Raw genomic sequence first — 15,895 nt, forward strand, 5'->3', positions numbered from 1 at the left:
TCTCTCCCCCTCTACTTGTCCTCTCTCCCCCCTCTTGTCCTCTCACCCCCTCTACTTGTCCTCCTCTCCCCCCTCTTCTCCCTGAACTTGTCCTCTCTCCCCCTCTTGTCCTCTCTCCCCCTCTACTTGTCCTCTCTCCCCCCTCTTCTCCCTGAACTTGTCCTCTCTCCCCCCTCCCTCTACTTGTCCTCTCTCCCCCTCTACTTGTCCTCTCTCCCCTCTACTTGTCCTCTCTCCTCCACTTGTCCTCTCTCCCCCCTCCACTTGTCCTCTCTCCCCCTCTACTTGTCCTCTCTCCCCCTCTACTTGTCCTCTCTCCCCCTCCACTTGTCCTCTCTCCCCTCTTCTCCCTGAACTTGTCCTCTCACCCTCCTCTGCTTGTCCTCTCTCCCCTCTACTTGTCCTCTCTCCCCTCTTCTCCCTGAACTTGTCCTCTCTCCCTCCTCTACTTGTCCTCTCTCCCCCTCTACTTGTCCCTCTCCCCCTCTACTTGTCCTCTCCCCCCTCTACTTGTCCTCTCCCCCTCTTCTCCCTACACTTGTCCTCTCTCCCCCTCTACTTGTCCTCTCTCCCCCTCTTCTCCCTATACTTGTCCTCTCTCCCCCTCTACTTGTCCTCTCTCCCCCTCTACTTGTCTCTCTCCCCCTCTACTTGTCCTCTCTCCCCCTCTACTTGTCCTCTCTCCCCCTCTACTTGTCCTCTCTCCCCCTCCCTGTCCTCTCTCCCCCTCCACTTGTCCTCTCTCCCCCTCTACTTGTCCTCTCTCCCCCTCTACTTGTCCTCTTCTCCCCCTCTTCTCCCTGAACTTGTCCTCTCTCCCCCTCTACTTGTCCTCTCTCCCCCCACTTGTCCTCTCTCCCCCTCTTCTCCCTCTACTTGTCCTCTCTCCCCCTCTACTTGTCCTCTCTCCCCCCTCTACTTGTCCTCTCTCCCCCTCTACTTGTCCCTCTCCCCCTCTACTTGTCCTCTCTCCCCCTCTACTTGTCCTCTCTCCCCTCTACTTGTCCTCTCTCCCCTCTACTTGTCCTCTCTCCCCTCTACTTGTCCTCTCTCCCCCTCTACTTGTCCTCTCTCCCCCTCTTCTCCCCCTCTTCTCCCTGAACTTGTCCTCTCTCCCCCCTCTACTTGTCCTCTCTCCCCCCACTTGTCCTCTCTCCTCTACTCTGTCCCCTCTCTCCCCTCTACTTGTCCTCTCTCCCCCTCTACTTGTCCTCTCTCCCCCTCCCTGAACTCTTCTCCCCCTACTTGTCCTCTCTCCCCCTCTACTTGTCCTCTCTCCCCCTCCACTTGTCCCTCTCCCCCCTCCACTTGTCCTCTCTCCCCCTCTTCTCCCTCCACTTGTCTCTCTCCCCCTCTACTTGTCCTCTCTCCCCCTCTACTTGTCCTCTCTCCCCCTCTTCTCCCTGTCCCTCTCTCCCCCTTCTCCCTCTTGTCCTCTCCCCCTCTACTTGTCCTCTCTCCCCCTCTACTTGTCCTCTCTCCCCCTCTTCTCCCTGAACTTGTCCTCTCTTAAATCACTGGAAGCCAAGCAAGAAAAAAACATGTCCCTACTGGTAGAGAAACACCACCCTCCTCTCTGTCATGTTGACTCACCCTACTGGTAGAGAAACACCACCCTCCTCTCTGTCATGTCGACTCACCCTACTGGTAGAGAAACACCACCCTCCTCTCTGTCATGTTGACTCACCCTACTGGTAGAGAAACACCATCCTCCTCTCATGTTGACTCACCCTACTGGTAAAGAAACACCACCCTCCTCTCTGTCATGTTGACTCACCCTACTGGTAGAGAAACACCACCCTCCTCTCTGCCATGTTGACACACCCTACTGGTAGAGAAACACCACCCTCCTCTCATGTTGACTCACCCTACTGGTAGAGAAACACCATCCTCCTCTCTGTCATGTTGACTCACCCTACTGGTAGAGAAACACCACCCTCCTCTCTGTCATGTTGACTCACCCTACTGGTAGAGAAACACCACCCTCCTCTCTGTCATGTTGACTCACCCTACTGGTAGAGAAACACCACCCTCCTCTCTGTCATGTTGACTCACCCTACTGGTAGAGAAACACCACCCTCCTCTCATGTTGACTCACCCTACTGGTAGAGAAACACCACCCTCCTCTCTGTCATGTTGACTCACCCTACTGGTAGAGAAACACCACCCTCCTCTCTGTCATGTTGACTCACCCTACTGGTAGAGAAACACCACCCTCCTCTCATGTTGACTCACCCTACTGGTAGAGAAACACCACCCTCCTCTCTGTCATGTTGACTCACCCTACTGGTAGAGAAACACCACCCTCCTCTCATGTTGACTCACCCTACTGGTAGAGAAACACCACCCTCCTCTCATGTTGACTCACCCTACTGGTAGAGAAACACCACCCTCCTCTCTGTCATGTTGACTCACCCTACTGGTAGAGAAACACCATCCTCCTCTCTGTCATGTTGACTCACCCTACTGGTAGAGAAACACCACCCTCCTCTCTGTCATGTTGACTCACCCTACTGGTAGAGAAACACCATCCTCCTCTCATGTTGACTCACCCTACTGGTAGAGAAACACCATCCTCCTCTCTGTCATGTTGACTCACCCTACTGCAAGAGAAACACCACCCTCCTCTCTGTCATGTTGACTCACCCTACTGGTAGAGAAACACCATCCTCCTCTCTGTCATGTTGATTCACCCTACTGGTAGAGAAACACCATCCTCCTCTGTCATGTTGACTCACCCTACTGGGAGAGAAACACCACCCTCCTCTCTGTCATGTTGACTCACCCTACTGGTAGAGAAACACCACCCTCCTCTCATGTTGACTCACCCTACTGATAGAGAAACACCACCCTCCTCTCTGTCATGTTGACTCACCCTACTGGTGGAGAAACACCATCCTCCTCTCTGTCATGTTGACTCACCCTACTGGTGGAGAAACACCACCCTCCTCTCTGTCATGTTGACTCACCCTACTGGTGGAGAAACACCATCCTCCTCTCTGTCATGTTGACTCACCCTACTGGTGGAGAAACACCACCCTCCTCTCTGTCATGTTGACTCACCCTACTGGTAGAGAAACACCACCCTCCTCATGTTGACTCACCCTACTGGTGGAGAAACACCACCCTCCTTTCTGTCATGTTGACTCACCCTACTGGTAAAGAAACACCACCCTCATCTCTGTTATGTTGACTCACCCTACTGGTAGAGAAACCACCACCCTCCTCATGTTGACTCACCCTACTGGTAGAGAAACACCACCCTCCTCTCATGTTGACTCACCCTACTGGTAGAGAAACACCACCCTCCTCTCATGTTGACTCACCCTACTGGTAGAGAAACACCACCCTCCTCTCTGTCATGTTGACTCACCCTACTGGTAGAGAAACACCACCCTCCTCTCTGCCATGTTGACTCACCCTACTGGTAGAGAAACACCACCCTCCTCTCATGTTGACTCACCCTACTGATGGAGAAACACCACCCTCCTCTCTGTCATGTTGACTCACCCTACTGGTAGAGAAACACCACCCTCCTCTCATGTTGACTCACCCTACTGATGGAGAAACACCACCCTCCTCTCTGTCATGTTGACTCACCCTAATGGTAGAGAAACACCACCCTCCTCTCATGTTGACTCACCCTACTGGTAGAGAAACACCATCCTACTCTCATGTTGACTCACCCTACTGGTAGAGAAACACCACCCTCCTCTGTCATGTTGACTCACCCTACTGGTAGAGAAACACCATCCTCCTCTCTGTCATGTTGACTCACCCTACTGGTAGAGAAACACCATCCTACTCTCATGTTGACTCACCCTACTGGTAGAGAAACACCACCCTCCTCTCTGTCATGTTGACTCACCCTAATGGTAGAGAAACACCACCCTCCTCTCATGTTGACTCACCCTACTGGTAGAGAAACACCATCCTACTCTCATGTTGACTCACCCTACTGATGGAGAAACACCACCCTCCTCTCTGTCATGTTGACTCACCCTACTGGTAGAGAAACACCACCCTCCTCATGTTGACTCACCCTAATGGTAGAGAAACACCACCCTCCTCTCATGTTGACTCACCCTACTGATGGAGAAACACCACCCTCCTCTCTGTCATGTTGACTCACCCTACTGGTAGAGAAACACCACCCTCCTCATGTTGACTCACCCTAATGGTAGAGAAACACCACCCTCCTCTCTGTCATGTTGACTCACCCTACTGGTAGAGAAACACCACCCTCCTCTCATGTTGACTCACCCTACTGGTAGAGAAACACCATCCTACTCTCATGTTGACTCACCCTAATGGTAGAGAAACACCACCCTCCTCTCATGTTGACTCACCCTACTGGTAGAGAAACACCATCCTCCTCTCATGTTGACTCACCCTACTGGTAGAGAAACACCACCCTCCTCTCTGCCATGTTGACTCACCCTACTGGGAGAGAAACACCATCCTCCTCTCTGTCATGTTGACTCACCCTACTGGTAGAGAAACACCACCCTCCTCTCATGTTGACTCACCCTACTGGTAGAGAAACACCACCCTCCTCTCTGTCATGTTGACTCACCCTACTGGTAGAGAAACACCACCCTCCTCTCTGTCATGTTGACTCACCCTACTGGTAGAGAAACACCACCCTCCTCTCTGTCATGTTGACTCACCCTACTGGTAGAGAAACACCATCCTCCTCTCATGTTGACTCACCCTACTGGTAGAGAAACACCACCCTCCTCTCTGTCATGTTGACTCACCCTACTGGTAGAGAAACACCACCCTCCTCTCATGTTGACTCACCCTACTGGTAGAGAAACACCACCCTCCTCTCTGTCATGTTGACTCACCCTACTGGTAGAGAAACACCACCCTCCTCTCATGTTGACTCACCCTACTGGTAGAGAAACACCACCCTCCTCTCTGTCATGTTGACTCACCCTACTGGTAGAGAAACACCACCCTCCTCTCATGTTGACTCACCCTACTGGTAGAGAAACACCACCCTCCTCTCTGTCATGTTGACTCACCCTACTGGTAGAGAAACACCACCCTCCTCCTCATGTTGACTCACCCTACTGGTGGAGAAACACCACCCTCCTCTCTGTCATGTTGACTCACCCTACTGGTAGAGAAACACCATCCTCCTCTCATGTTGACTCACCCTACTGGTAGAGAAACACCATCCTACTCTCATGTTGACTCACCCTACTGGTAGAGAAACACCACCCTCCTCTCATGTTGACTCACCCTACTGGTAGAGAAACACCATCCTCCTCTCTGTCATGTTGACTCACCCTACTGGTAGAGAAACACCATCCTCCTCCCATGTTGACTCACCCTACTGATAGAGAAACACCACCCTCCTCTCTGTCATGTTGACTCACCCTACTGGTAGAGAAACACCACCCTCCTCTCTGTCATGTTGACTCACCCTACTGGTAGAGAAACACCACCCTCCTCTCTGTCATGTTGACTCACCCTACTGGTAGAGAAACACCACCCTCCTCTCTGTCATGTTGACACACCCTACTGGTAGAGAAACACCATCCTCCTCTCTGTCATGTTGACTCACCCTACAAACACCACCCTCCTCTCTGTCATGTTGACTCACCCTACTGATAGAGAAACACCACCCTCCTCTCATGTTGACTCACCCTACTGGTAGAGAAACACCACCCTCCTCTCTGTCATGTTGACTCACCCTACTGGTAGAGAAACACCACCCTCTTCTCTGTCATGTTGACTCACCCTACTGGTGGAGAAACACCACCCTCCTCTCATGTTGACTCACCCTACTGGTAGAGAAACACCACCCTCCTCTCATGTTGACTCACCCTACTGATGGAGAAACACCACCCTCCTCTCTGTCATGTTGACTCACCCTACTGGTAGAGAAACACCACCCTCCTCTCATGTTGACTCACCCTACTGGTAGAGAAACACCACCCTCCTCTCATGTTGACTCACCCTACTGGTAGAGAAACACCACCCTCCTCTCTGTCATGTTGACTCACCCTACTGGTAGAGAAACACCACCCTCCTCTCTGTCATGTTGACTCACCCTACTGGTAGAGAAACACCACCCTCCTCATGTTGACTCACCCTACTGGTGGAGAAACACCACCCTCCTTTCTGTCATGTTGACTCACCCTACTGGTAAAGAAACACCACCCTCATCTCTGTCATGTTGACTCACCCTACTGGTAGAGAAACACCACCCTCCTCTCTGTTATGTTGACTCACCCTACTGGTAGAGAAACACCACCCTCCTCTCATGTTGACTCACCCTACTGGTGGAGAAACACCACCCTCCTCTCATGTTGACTCACCCTACTGGTAGAGAAACACCACCCTCCTCTCTGTCATGTTGACTCACCCTACTGGTAGAGAAACACCACCCTCCTCTCATGTTGACTCACCCTACTGGTAGAGAAACACCACCCTCCTCTCTGTCATGTTGACTCACCCTACTGGTGGAGAAACACCACCCTCCTCTCTGTCATGTTGACTCACCCTACTGGTGGAGAAACACCACCCTCCTTTCTGTCATGTTGACTCACCCTACTGGTAAAGAAACACCACCCTCATCTCTGTCATGTTGACTCACCCTACTGGTAGAGAAACACCACCCTCCTCTCATGTTGACTCACCCTACTGGTAGAGAAACACCATCCTCCTCTCATGTTGACTCACCCTACTGATGGAGAAACACCACCCTCCTCTCTGTCATGTTGACTCACCCTACTGGTAGAGAAACACCACCCTCCTCTCATGTTGACTCACCCTACTGGTAGAGAAACACCACCCTCCTCTCATGTTGACTCACCCTACTGATGGAGAAACACCACCCTCCTCTCTGTCATGTTGACTCACCCTACTGGTAGAGAAACACCACCCTCCTCTCATGTTGACTCACCCTACTGGTAGAGAAACACCACCCTCCTCTCATGTTGACTCACCCTACTGGTAGAGAAACACCACCCTCCTCCTGTCATGTTGACTCACCCTACTGGTAGAGAAACACCATCCTCCTCTCATGTTGACTCACCCTACTGGTAGAGAAACACCACCCTCCTCTCTGTCATGTTGACTCACCCTACTGATAGAGAAACACCACCCTCCTCTCATGTTGACTCACCCTACTGGTAGAGAAACACCATCCTCCTCTCTGTCATGTTGACTCACCCTACTGGTAGAGAAACACCACCCTCCTCTCTGTCATGTTGACTCACCCTACTGGTAGAGAAACACCACCCTCCTCTCTGTCATGTTGACTCACCCTACTGGTAGAGAAACACCACCCTCCTCTCTGTCATGTTGACTCACCCTACTGGTAGAGAAACACCACCCTCCTCTCTGTCATGTTGACTCACCCTACTGGTAGAGAAACACCACCCTCCTCTCATGTTGACTCACCCTACTGGTAGAGAAACACCACCCTCCTCTCTGTCATGTTGACTCAACACCCTCCTTACATCCCCTTCCCGCTAGCTGTCTGAATCGCTGTGTCTCCAGCCCGCCAAGCCAATCACTGGACCCCTATGATCACTCGGCTACGCATGCCTCTACCTAATGTCAATATGCCTTGTCCATTGCTGTTTTGGTTATTGATTATTGCCTTATTTCACTGTAGAGCCTCTAGCCCTGCTCAATATGCCTTAGCTAACCCTTTAGTTCCACCTCCCACACTGCAGTGACCTCACCTGGTTTAAATGATGTTTCTAGAGACAATATCTCTGTAATGGGGTGCGTGCTGGTGGCAGGGAAGTCAGGCGCAGGAGAATGAAATTGGTAAAACTGAGTTATTTAATATAAGCTTACAAACTCCGAAAACCAACAAACATGATAAAGAAAGTGGGTAAAAACCCGACGCACTCCGTTACATACTTGGCACCAATACATACAACGAACAATTCCTGACAAGGAAAACAGAGGGAAAATACACAACATGTAATTTAGGAAATTGAAACCAGGTGTGAAAACAAGACAAAACAAATGGAACATGTAAAATGGATTGATGATGGCTAGAAGACCGGTGACATCGACCTCCGAACACCCCCCGAACAAGGAGAGTAACCAACTTCGGTAGAAGTCGTGACAATCTCTCTCATCGTCACTCAATGCATAGGTTTACCTCCACTGTATTCACATCCTACCATACCTTTGTCTGTACATTATGCCTTGAATCTATTCTACCGTGCACAGAAACCTGCTCATTTTACTCTCTGTTCCGAACGTACTAGACGACCAGTTCTTATAGCCTTTAGCCGTACCCTTATCCTACTCCTCCTCTGTTCCTCTGGTGATGTAGAGGTTAATCCAGGCCCTGCAGTGCCTAGCTCCACTCCCATTCCCCAGGCGCTATCATTTGGTGACTTCTGTAACCGTAAAAGCCTTGGTTTCATGCATGTTAACATTACAAGCCTCCTCCCTCTGTTTGTTCTATTCACTGCTTTAGCACATTCTGACAATCCGGATGTCCTAGCCGTGTCTGAATCCTGGCTTAGGAATACCACCAAAAACCCTGAAATTTCCATCCCTAACTATAAAATTTTCCTACAAGATAGAACTGCCAAAGGGGGTGGTGTTGCAATCTACTGCAGAGATCTGTCTTACTTCCCAGGTCTGTGCCAAATAATTTGAGCTTCCACTTATAAAAATCCACCTTTCCAGAAACAAGTCTCTCACCTTTGCCACTTGCAATAGACCACCCTCTGCCCTCAGCTGTGCCCTGGACACCATATGTGAATTGATTGCCCCCCCATCTATTTTCAGAGCTCGTGCTCTGAGGTGACCTAAACTGGGACATCCTTAACACCCCGCCATCCTACAATCTAAGCTTGATGCAGTCAATCTCACACAAATTATTAATGAACCTACCAGGTACAACCCCAATTCCGTAAAGACGAGCACCCTCATGTCTTCAATCGGGATCTCAGCGATCACTGCCTCATTGCCTGCATCCGTAATGGGTCTGCGGCCAAACGACCACCCCTCATCACTGTCAAATGCTCCCTAAAACACTTCTGTGAGCAGGCCTTTCTAATCGACCTGGCCTGGGTATCCTGGAAGGATATTGACCTCATTCCATCATTTGAGGATGCCTGGTTATTCTTTAAAAGTGCTTCCCTCACAATCTTAAATGAGCATGCCCCATTCAAAAAATGTAGAACCAGGAACAGATATAGCCGTTGCTTCACTCCAGAACGGACTGCCCTTGACCAGTACAAAAACATCCTGTGGTGTACTGCATTGGCATCAAATAGCCCCCGCAATATGAGACATTTCAGGGAAGTTAGGAACCAATATACACAGGCAGTTAGGAAAGCTAAGGCTAGCTTTTTCAAACAGAAATTTTCACCCTGTAGCACAAACTCCAAAAAGTTCTGGGACACTGTAAAGTCCATGGAGAGTAAGAGCACCTCCTTCCAGCTGCCCACTGCACTGAGGCTAGGAAACCACCGATAAATCCACTATAATGGAGAATTTCAATATGCATTTTTCTATAGCTGGCCATGCATTCCACCTGGCTAACCCTACATCGGTCAACAGCCCTGCACCCCCAACAGCAACTTGCCCAAGCCTCCCCATTTGTCCTTCACCCAAATCCAGATAGCTGATGTTCTGAAAGAGATGCCAAATCTGGACCCCTACAAATCAGCCGGGCTGGACAATCTGGACCTCTCTTTCTAAAATGATCAGCCGAAATTGTTGCAGCCCCTATTACTGGCCTGTTCAACCTCTCTTTCGTATCGTCTGAGATCCCCAAAGATTGTAAAGCTGCAGCGGTCAACCCCCTCTTCAAAGGGGGAGACACTCTAGACCCAAACTGCTACAAACCAATATCTATCCTACCCTGCCTTTCTAAGGTCTTCGAAAGCCAAGTTAACAAACAGATCACCGATTGCTACGCAATCTGGTTTTCGAGCTGGTCGGGGTGCACCTCAGCCACGCTCAAGGTCCTAAACGATATCAAAACCGCCATCGATAAGAGACAATACTCTGCAGCTGTTTTCATCGACCTGGCCAACTAACTACTCAGACAGAGTTCAGTGTCAAATCGGAGGGTCTGTTGTCCTGACCTCTGGCAGTCTCTATGGGGGTGCTACAGGGTTCAATCCGTGGGCCGACTCTGAGCTCTGTATGCATCAATGTCGCTCTTGCTGCTGGTGATTCTCTGATCCACCTCTATGCAGACGACACCATTCTGTACACTGCTGGCCCTTCTTTGGACACTGTGTTAACTAACCTCCAGATGAGCTTCAATGCCATACAACTCTCTTTCCGTGGCCTCCAACTGCTCTTAAATGCTAGTAAAACTAAATGCATGCTCTTCAACTGATCGCTGCCCACATCTGCCTGCCTGTCCAGCATCACTACTCTGGACGGTTCTGACTTAGAATATGTGGACAACTACAAATGCCTAGGTGTCTGGTTAGACTGTAAACTCTCCTTCCAGACTCACATTAAGCATCTCCAATCCAAAATTAAAATTAAATCTAGAATCGGCCTCCTATTTCGCAACAAAGCATCCTTCACTCATGCTGTCAAACATATCCTCGTAAAACTGACTATCCTACAGATCCTTGTTTTCGGCTATGTCATTTACATAACAGCCTCCAACATTCTACTCAGCAAATTGGATGCAGTCTATCACAGTGCCATCTGTTTTGTCACCAAAGCCCCATATACTACCCACCACTGCGACCTGTATGCTCTCGTTGGTTGCCCCTCGCTTCATATTCGTCGCCAAACCCACTGGTACCAGGTCATCTATAAGCCTTTTCTTGGTAAAGAAAATCTATCTATGATAGGTAAAGCCCCGCCTTATCTCAGCTCACTGGTCACCATAGTAGCACCCAACGGTAGAATGCGCTCAAGCATGTATATTTCACTGGTCACCCTCAAAGCCAATTCCCCCTTTGGCCGCCTTTCCTTCCAGTTCTCTGCTGCCAATGACTGGAACGAACTGCAAAAATCACTGAACCTGGAGACTCATATCTCCCTCACTAACTGTCAAGTGTTAGTGTGCAGAGGTGAGGACGGAGTCAGGCGCAGGACACAGAACTGAGTAAAATAACGTACTTTACTCGAAAAGAAACAACCATAAATTCCACGCAGGGAAAACACACCACACAGCAGTCTAACACTCAACAAGGAACAAACAGGCACAAAACATATTGGGAACCAGAGGGTTAAATTAGGGAAATAATTATAACGTAATGGGAACCAGGTGTGTACAATCAAGACAAAACAACATAGAAAAAGAAACATAGCTAGAAAGCTGGTGACGACGACCACCGATCGCCGCCCGAACGAGGAGAGGCACCAACTTCGGCAGAAGTCGTGACACTAACTTTAAGCACCAGCTGTCAGAGCAGCTCACAGATCACTGCACTTGTTCATAGTCCATCTATAAATAGCCCATCCAACTACCTCATCCCCATACTGCTGTTTATTTGATTTATTTTGCTCCTTTGCACCCCAGTATTTCTACTTGCACACTCATCTTCTGCACATTTAAAAAAATATATATATATATATTTTAACCTTTATTTAACTAGGCAAGTCAGTTAAGAACAAATTCTTATTTTCAATGACGGCCTAGGAACAGTGGGTTAACTGCCTGTTCAGGGGCAGAACAACAGATTTGTACCTTGCCGACTCGGGGGTTTGAACTCTCTAACCACTAGGCTACCCTGCCGCCACATCTATCACTCCGGTGTTTAATGTAATTATTTCGCCTCTATGGCCTATTTATTGCCCTACCTCCCTTATCCTACCTCATTTGCACACACTGTATATGGACTTGTTCTATTGTATTATTGACTGTATGTTTGTTTATTCCATGTGTAACTCTGTGTTGTTGTTTTTGTCACCCTGCTTTGCTTTATCTTGGCCAGGTCGCAGATGTAAATGAGAACTTGTTCTCAACTGGCCTACCTGGTTAAATAAAGGTGAAATACATGTTTAAAAATAAACTCGCTCACCGAGTCAATCAATGTTATTGTCTGAGGCTACCCGGAACATAACCACATGATCGAAGCAATCTTGAGGAATCCGATTGGTCAGACCAGCGTTGGATAGCCCTAAGCACAGGCGCTTCCTGTTTTAGTTTCTGCCTATAGGAAGGGAGCAAGAAGATGGAGTCATGGTCAGATTTGCCTAAAGGAGGGCGAGGGAGGGCCTTTGTGTGCATCTCAGAAGTTTGAAAAGCAATGATCGAGTGTGTTACTCGCTCGTGTACTGCAATCGATATGCTGATAGAATTTAGGTAGCCTTGTTGTCAAATTAGCTTTGTTTAAATCCACAGCAACAATAAATGCAGCCTCAGGATATATGGTTTCCAGTTTGCTTAAAGTCCAGTGAAGTTCCTTAATGGTCGTCTTGGTATCCCCTTGCTGGGGGATATACACGCCTGTGCCGATATACGCAACTGTGACGATAACCGAGGAGAGTTCTCTTGGGAGATAATACGGTCTGCATTTGATTGTGAGGAATACTAGGTCAGGTGAACAAAATGACTTATTGTATGTTAAGATATTGTATGTATGTATTGTATGTTATTACAATTACACCATGAGTTGTTAATCATGAAACATACACCTCCGCCCTTCTTACCGGAGAGATGTTTATTCCTGTCGGTGCGATGCCCTGAAAATCCCATTGGCTGTACGTACTCTGATAGCATGTCCCCAGCTAGCCATGTTCCCGTGAAACAGAGTATGTTACAATCCCGGATATCTCTCTTGAAGGAGGGGTCTGATTTGATTTGATTTGATTTGATTTGATTTTGTCTATATGCCTGTGTGTGTGTATGTGGGGGGTTAGAACAAATGAGGGGTCTATGTGCCTGTGTGTGTGTATGTGTGGGGGGGGGGTTGGAATGAAGGAGGGGTCTATATGCCTGTGTGTGTGTGTGTGTGTGTGTGTGGGGGGTTGGAATGAAGGAGGGGTCTATATGCCTGTGTGTGTGTATGTGTGTCGGGGGGGGTGAAGGAGGGGTCTTTATGCCTGTGTGTGTGGGGTGGGGTTAGAACAAAGAGGGTTCTTCCTAATCCCCAGCCATTCTCTCTCACTGCAATCTGGTCTCTTGTCCTCTCCCTTTCAGTCTCTTGTCCTCTCCCTCTCAGTCTCCCTCCCTCTCAGTCTCTTGTCCTCTCCCTCTCAGTCTCAGTCTCTTGTCCTCTCCCCTGTCTCTTGTCCTCTCCCTCTGTCTCTTGTCCTCTCCCTCTCAGTCTCTTGTCCTCTCAGTCTCTTGTCCTCTCAGTCTCAGTCTCTTGTCCTCTCCCTCTCAGTCTCTTGTCATCTACCTCTCCCTCTCAGTCTCTTGTCCTCTCCCTCTCAGTCTCTTGTCTACCTCTCAGTCTCTTGTCTACCTCTCAGTCTCTTGTCCCTCTCAGTCTCTTGTCCTCTCTTGTCCTCTCCCTCTCCCTCTCAGTCTCTTGTCCTCTCCCTCTCAGTCTCTTGTCTACCTCTCAGTCTCTTGTCCTCTCTCTTGTCCTCTCCCTCTCCCTCTCAGTCTCTTGTCCTCTCAGTCTCTTGTCCTCTCCCTCAGTCTCTTGTCCTCTCCTCTCAGTCTCTTGTCCTCTCCCTCTCAGTCTCTTGTCCTCTCCCTCTCCCTCTTGTCCTCTCCTTGTCCCTCTCAGTCTCTTGTCCTCTCCCTCCTCTCTGTCTCTTGTCCTCTCCTCTCCCTCTCAGTCTCTTGTCCTCTCCCTCTCAGTCTCTTGTCCTCTCCCTCTCAGTCTCTTGTCCTCTACCCCTCCCTGTCAGTCTCTTGTCCTCTCCCTCTGTCTCTTGTCCTCTCTCAGTCTCTTGTCCTCTCCCTCTCCCTCTCAGTCTCTTGTCCTCTCCCTCTCAGTCTCTTGTCCTCTCCTCTCAGTCTCTTGTCCTCTCCCTCTCAGTCTCTTGTCCTCTCCCTCTCAGTCTCTTGTCCTCTCCCTCTCAGTCTCTTGTTCTCTCCTTCTCCCTCTCAGTCTCTTGTCCTCCCCCTCTCAGTCTCTTGTCCTCTCCCTCTCCCTCTCAGTCTCTTGTCCTCTCCCTCTCCCTCTCAGTCTCTTGTCCTCTCCCTCTCAGTCTCTTGTCCTCTCCCTCTCCCTCTCAGTCTCTTGTCCTCTCCCTCTCAGTCTCTTGCCCTCTCCCTCTCCCTCTCAGTCTCTTGTCCTCTCCCTCTCCCTCTCCCTCGCTCAGTGATTATTATTCTCTCTCTCTCATTTAGGATCAGCTGTTTGAGACCCTGCGCACGCATCTCTCAATCCAGGACTCAGTTCCAGTAACATTCCTTCTTCTCCAAGATGACGGGTTGGTCTGTTCTGTCTCTGTCCAGGGTGCTGCAGGCCAACACACACATGGCTCAGGTAAGACATCCAGTTCGCTTGTTAGAAAGTTGTTAGAAAGTAACATTGAAAGCTATGTGTTTGGCATGTCAACTTGCATTTATTTAGCCTGGTTTGGTTTGTACGGTAAGCTGATTACTCAACTAGCTAATGTTAGCAAGTCGACCCAGTTAGCTAAAGCTATCTAGCCCCACAGCATCACGTAAGCCTGTGTCACTGTCCAGCACTACAATAGCGTAGCGACAAGGTCAGTGCTGATATAACTGTCAGATACGGCCCTGGATCCGTTGCTTATCAACTAAACCTGTGTTTCAGGCAACAACTTAATGTTGTAACCCAAGTTACCAATACCACATCTAGCTAACTACATTATTTACATGAGAAAGTCAAGTGTCTCAATTTCCCGAGCAAGCCTGCATCGGCAACTATATAGGTAGCTCCATATAGGAAAAATACTCTTCTGCACCATCAACTGTAGCCAGTGTTGCTGTTCTTTCAGGGTCGTCCGTGCTCTGTCAGTTGACTTGTTAGTGGTCCATTTACGACAACTAATGCTTTATAATTAGGCAGACGTGTGTTTTATGTTTAATTAGGCGAAAGAACCCTCACCTGTTTAGGAGAGGTGCTGGCTAGCGGAGTAGAACACCTGTTTAGAGTAGAACACCTGTTTAGGAGAGGTGCTGGCTAGCAGAGTAGAACACCTGTTTAGGTGAGGTGTTGGCTAGCAGAGTAGAACACCAGAGTAGAACACCTGTTTAGGTGAGGTACTGGCTAGCAGAGTAGAACACCTGTTTAGGAGAGGTACTGGCTAGAACACCTGTTTAGAGTAGAACACCTGTTTAGGATAGGTGCTGGCTAGTGGAGTAGAACACCTGTTTAGGAGAGGTGCTGGCTAGCAGAGTAGAACACCTGTTTAGGTGAGGTGCTGGCTAGCAGAGTAGAACACCTGTTTAGGAGAGGTACTGGCTAGGAGTGGAGTAGAACACCTGTTTAGGAGAGGTGCTGGGAGAGGTGCTGGCTAGCAGAGTAGAACACCTGTTTAGGAGAGGTACTGGCTAGTGGAGTAGAACACCTGTTTAGGAGAGGTACTGGGCTAGAACACCTGTTTAGGTGAGGTGCTGGCTAGAACACCTTTTAGGATAGGTGCTGGCTAGTGGAGTAGAACACCTGTTTAGGAGAGGTGCTGGCTGTTTAGAGTAGAACACCTGTTTAGGTGAGGTGCTGGCTAGAACACCAGAGTAGAACACCTGTTTAGGAGAGGTACTGGCTAGTCGGAGTAGAACACCTGTTTAGGAGAGGTGCTGGCTAGCAGAGTAGAACACCTGTTTAGGAGAGGTGCTGGCTAGCAGAGTAGAACACCTGTTTAGGAGAGGTACTGGCTAGCAGAGTAGAACACCTGTTTAGGAGAGGTGCTGGCTAGCAGAGTAGAACACCTGTTTAGGTGAGGTGCTGGCTAGCAGAGTAGAACACCTGTTTAGGAGAGGTACTGGCTAGCAGAGTAGAACACCTGTTTAGGTAGGTGCTGGCTAGCTAGCAGAGTAGAACACCTGTTTAGG

General features: G+C 49.3%; 1 pseudogene; it reads left to right on the forward strand.

The window, feature by feature from the left end:
* The first annotated feature begins 14,209 nt into the window (after positions 1-14,209).
* Positions 14,210-15,895, forward strand: part of LOC112241848 — a 121,616-nt pseudogene continuing 119,930 nt past the window's right edge.

Source organism: Oncorhynchus tshawytscha, linkage group LG16, assembly GCF_018296145.1.
Source record: "Oncorhynchus tshawytscha isolate Ot180627B linkage group LG16, Otsh_v2.0, whole genome shotgun sequence".
Classification (NCBI taxonomy): domain Eukaryota; kingdom Metazoa; phylum Chordata; class Actinopteri; order Salmoniformes; family Salmonidae; genus Oncorhynchus; species Oncorhynchus tshawytscha.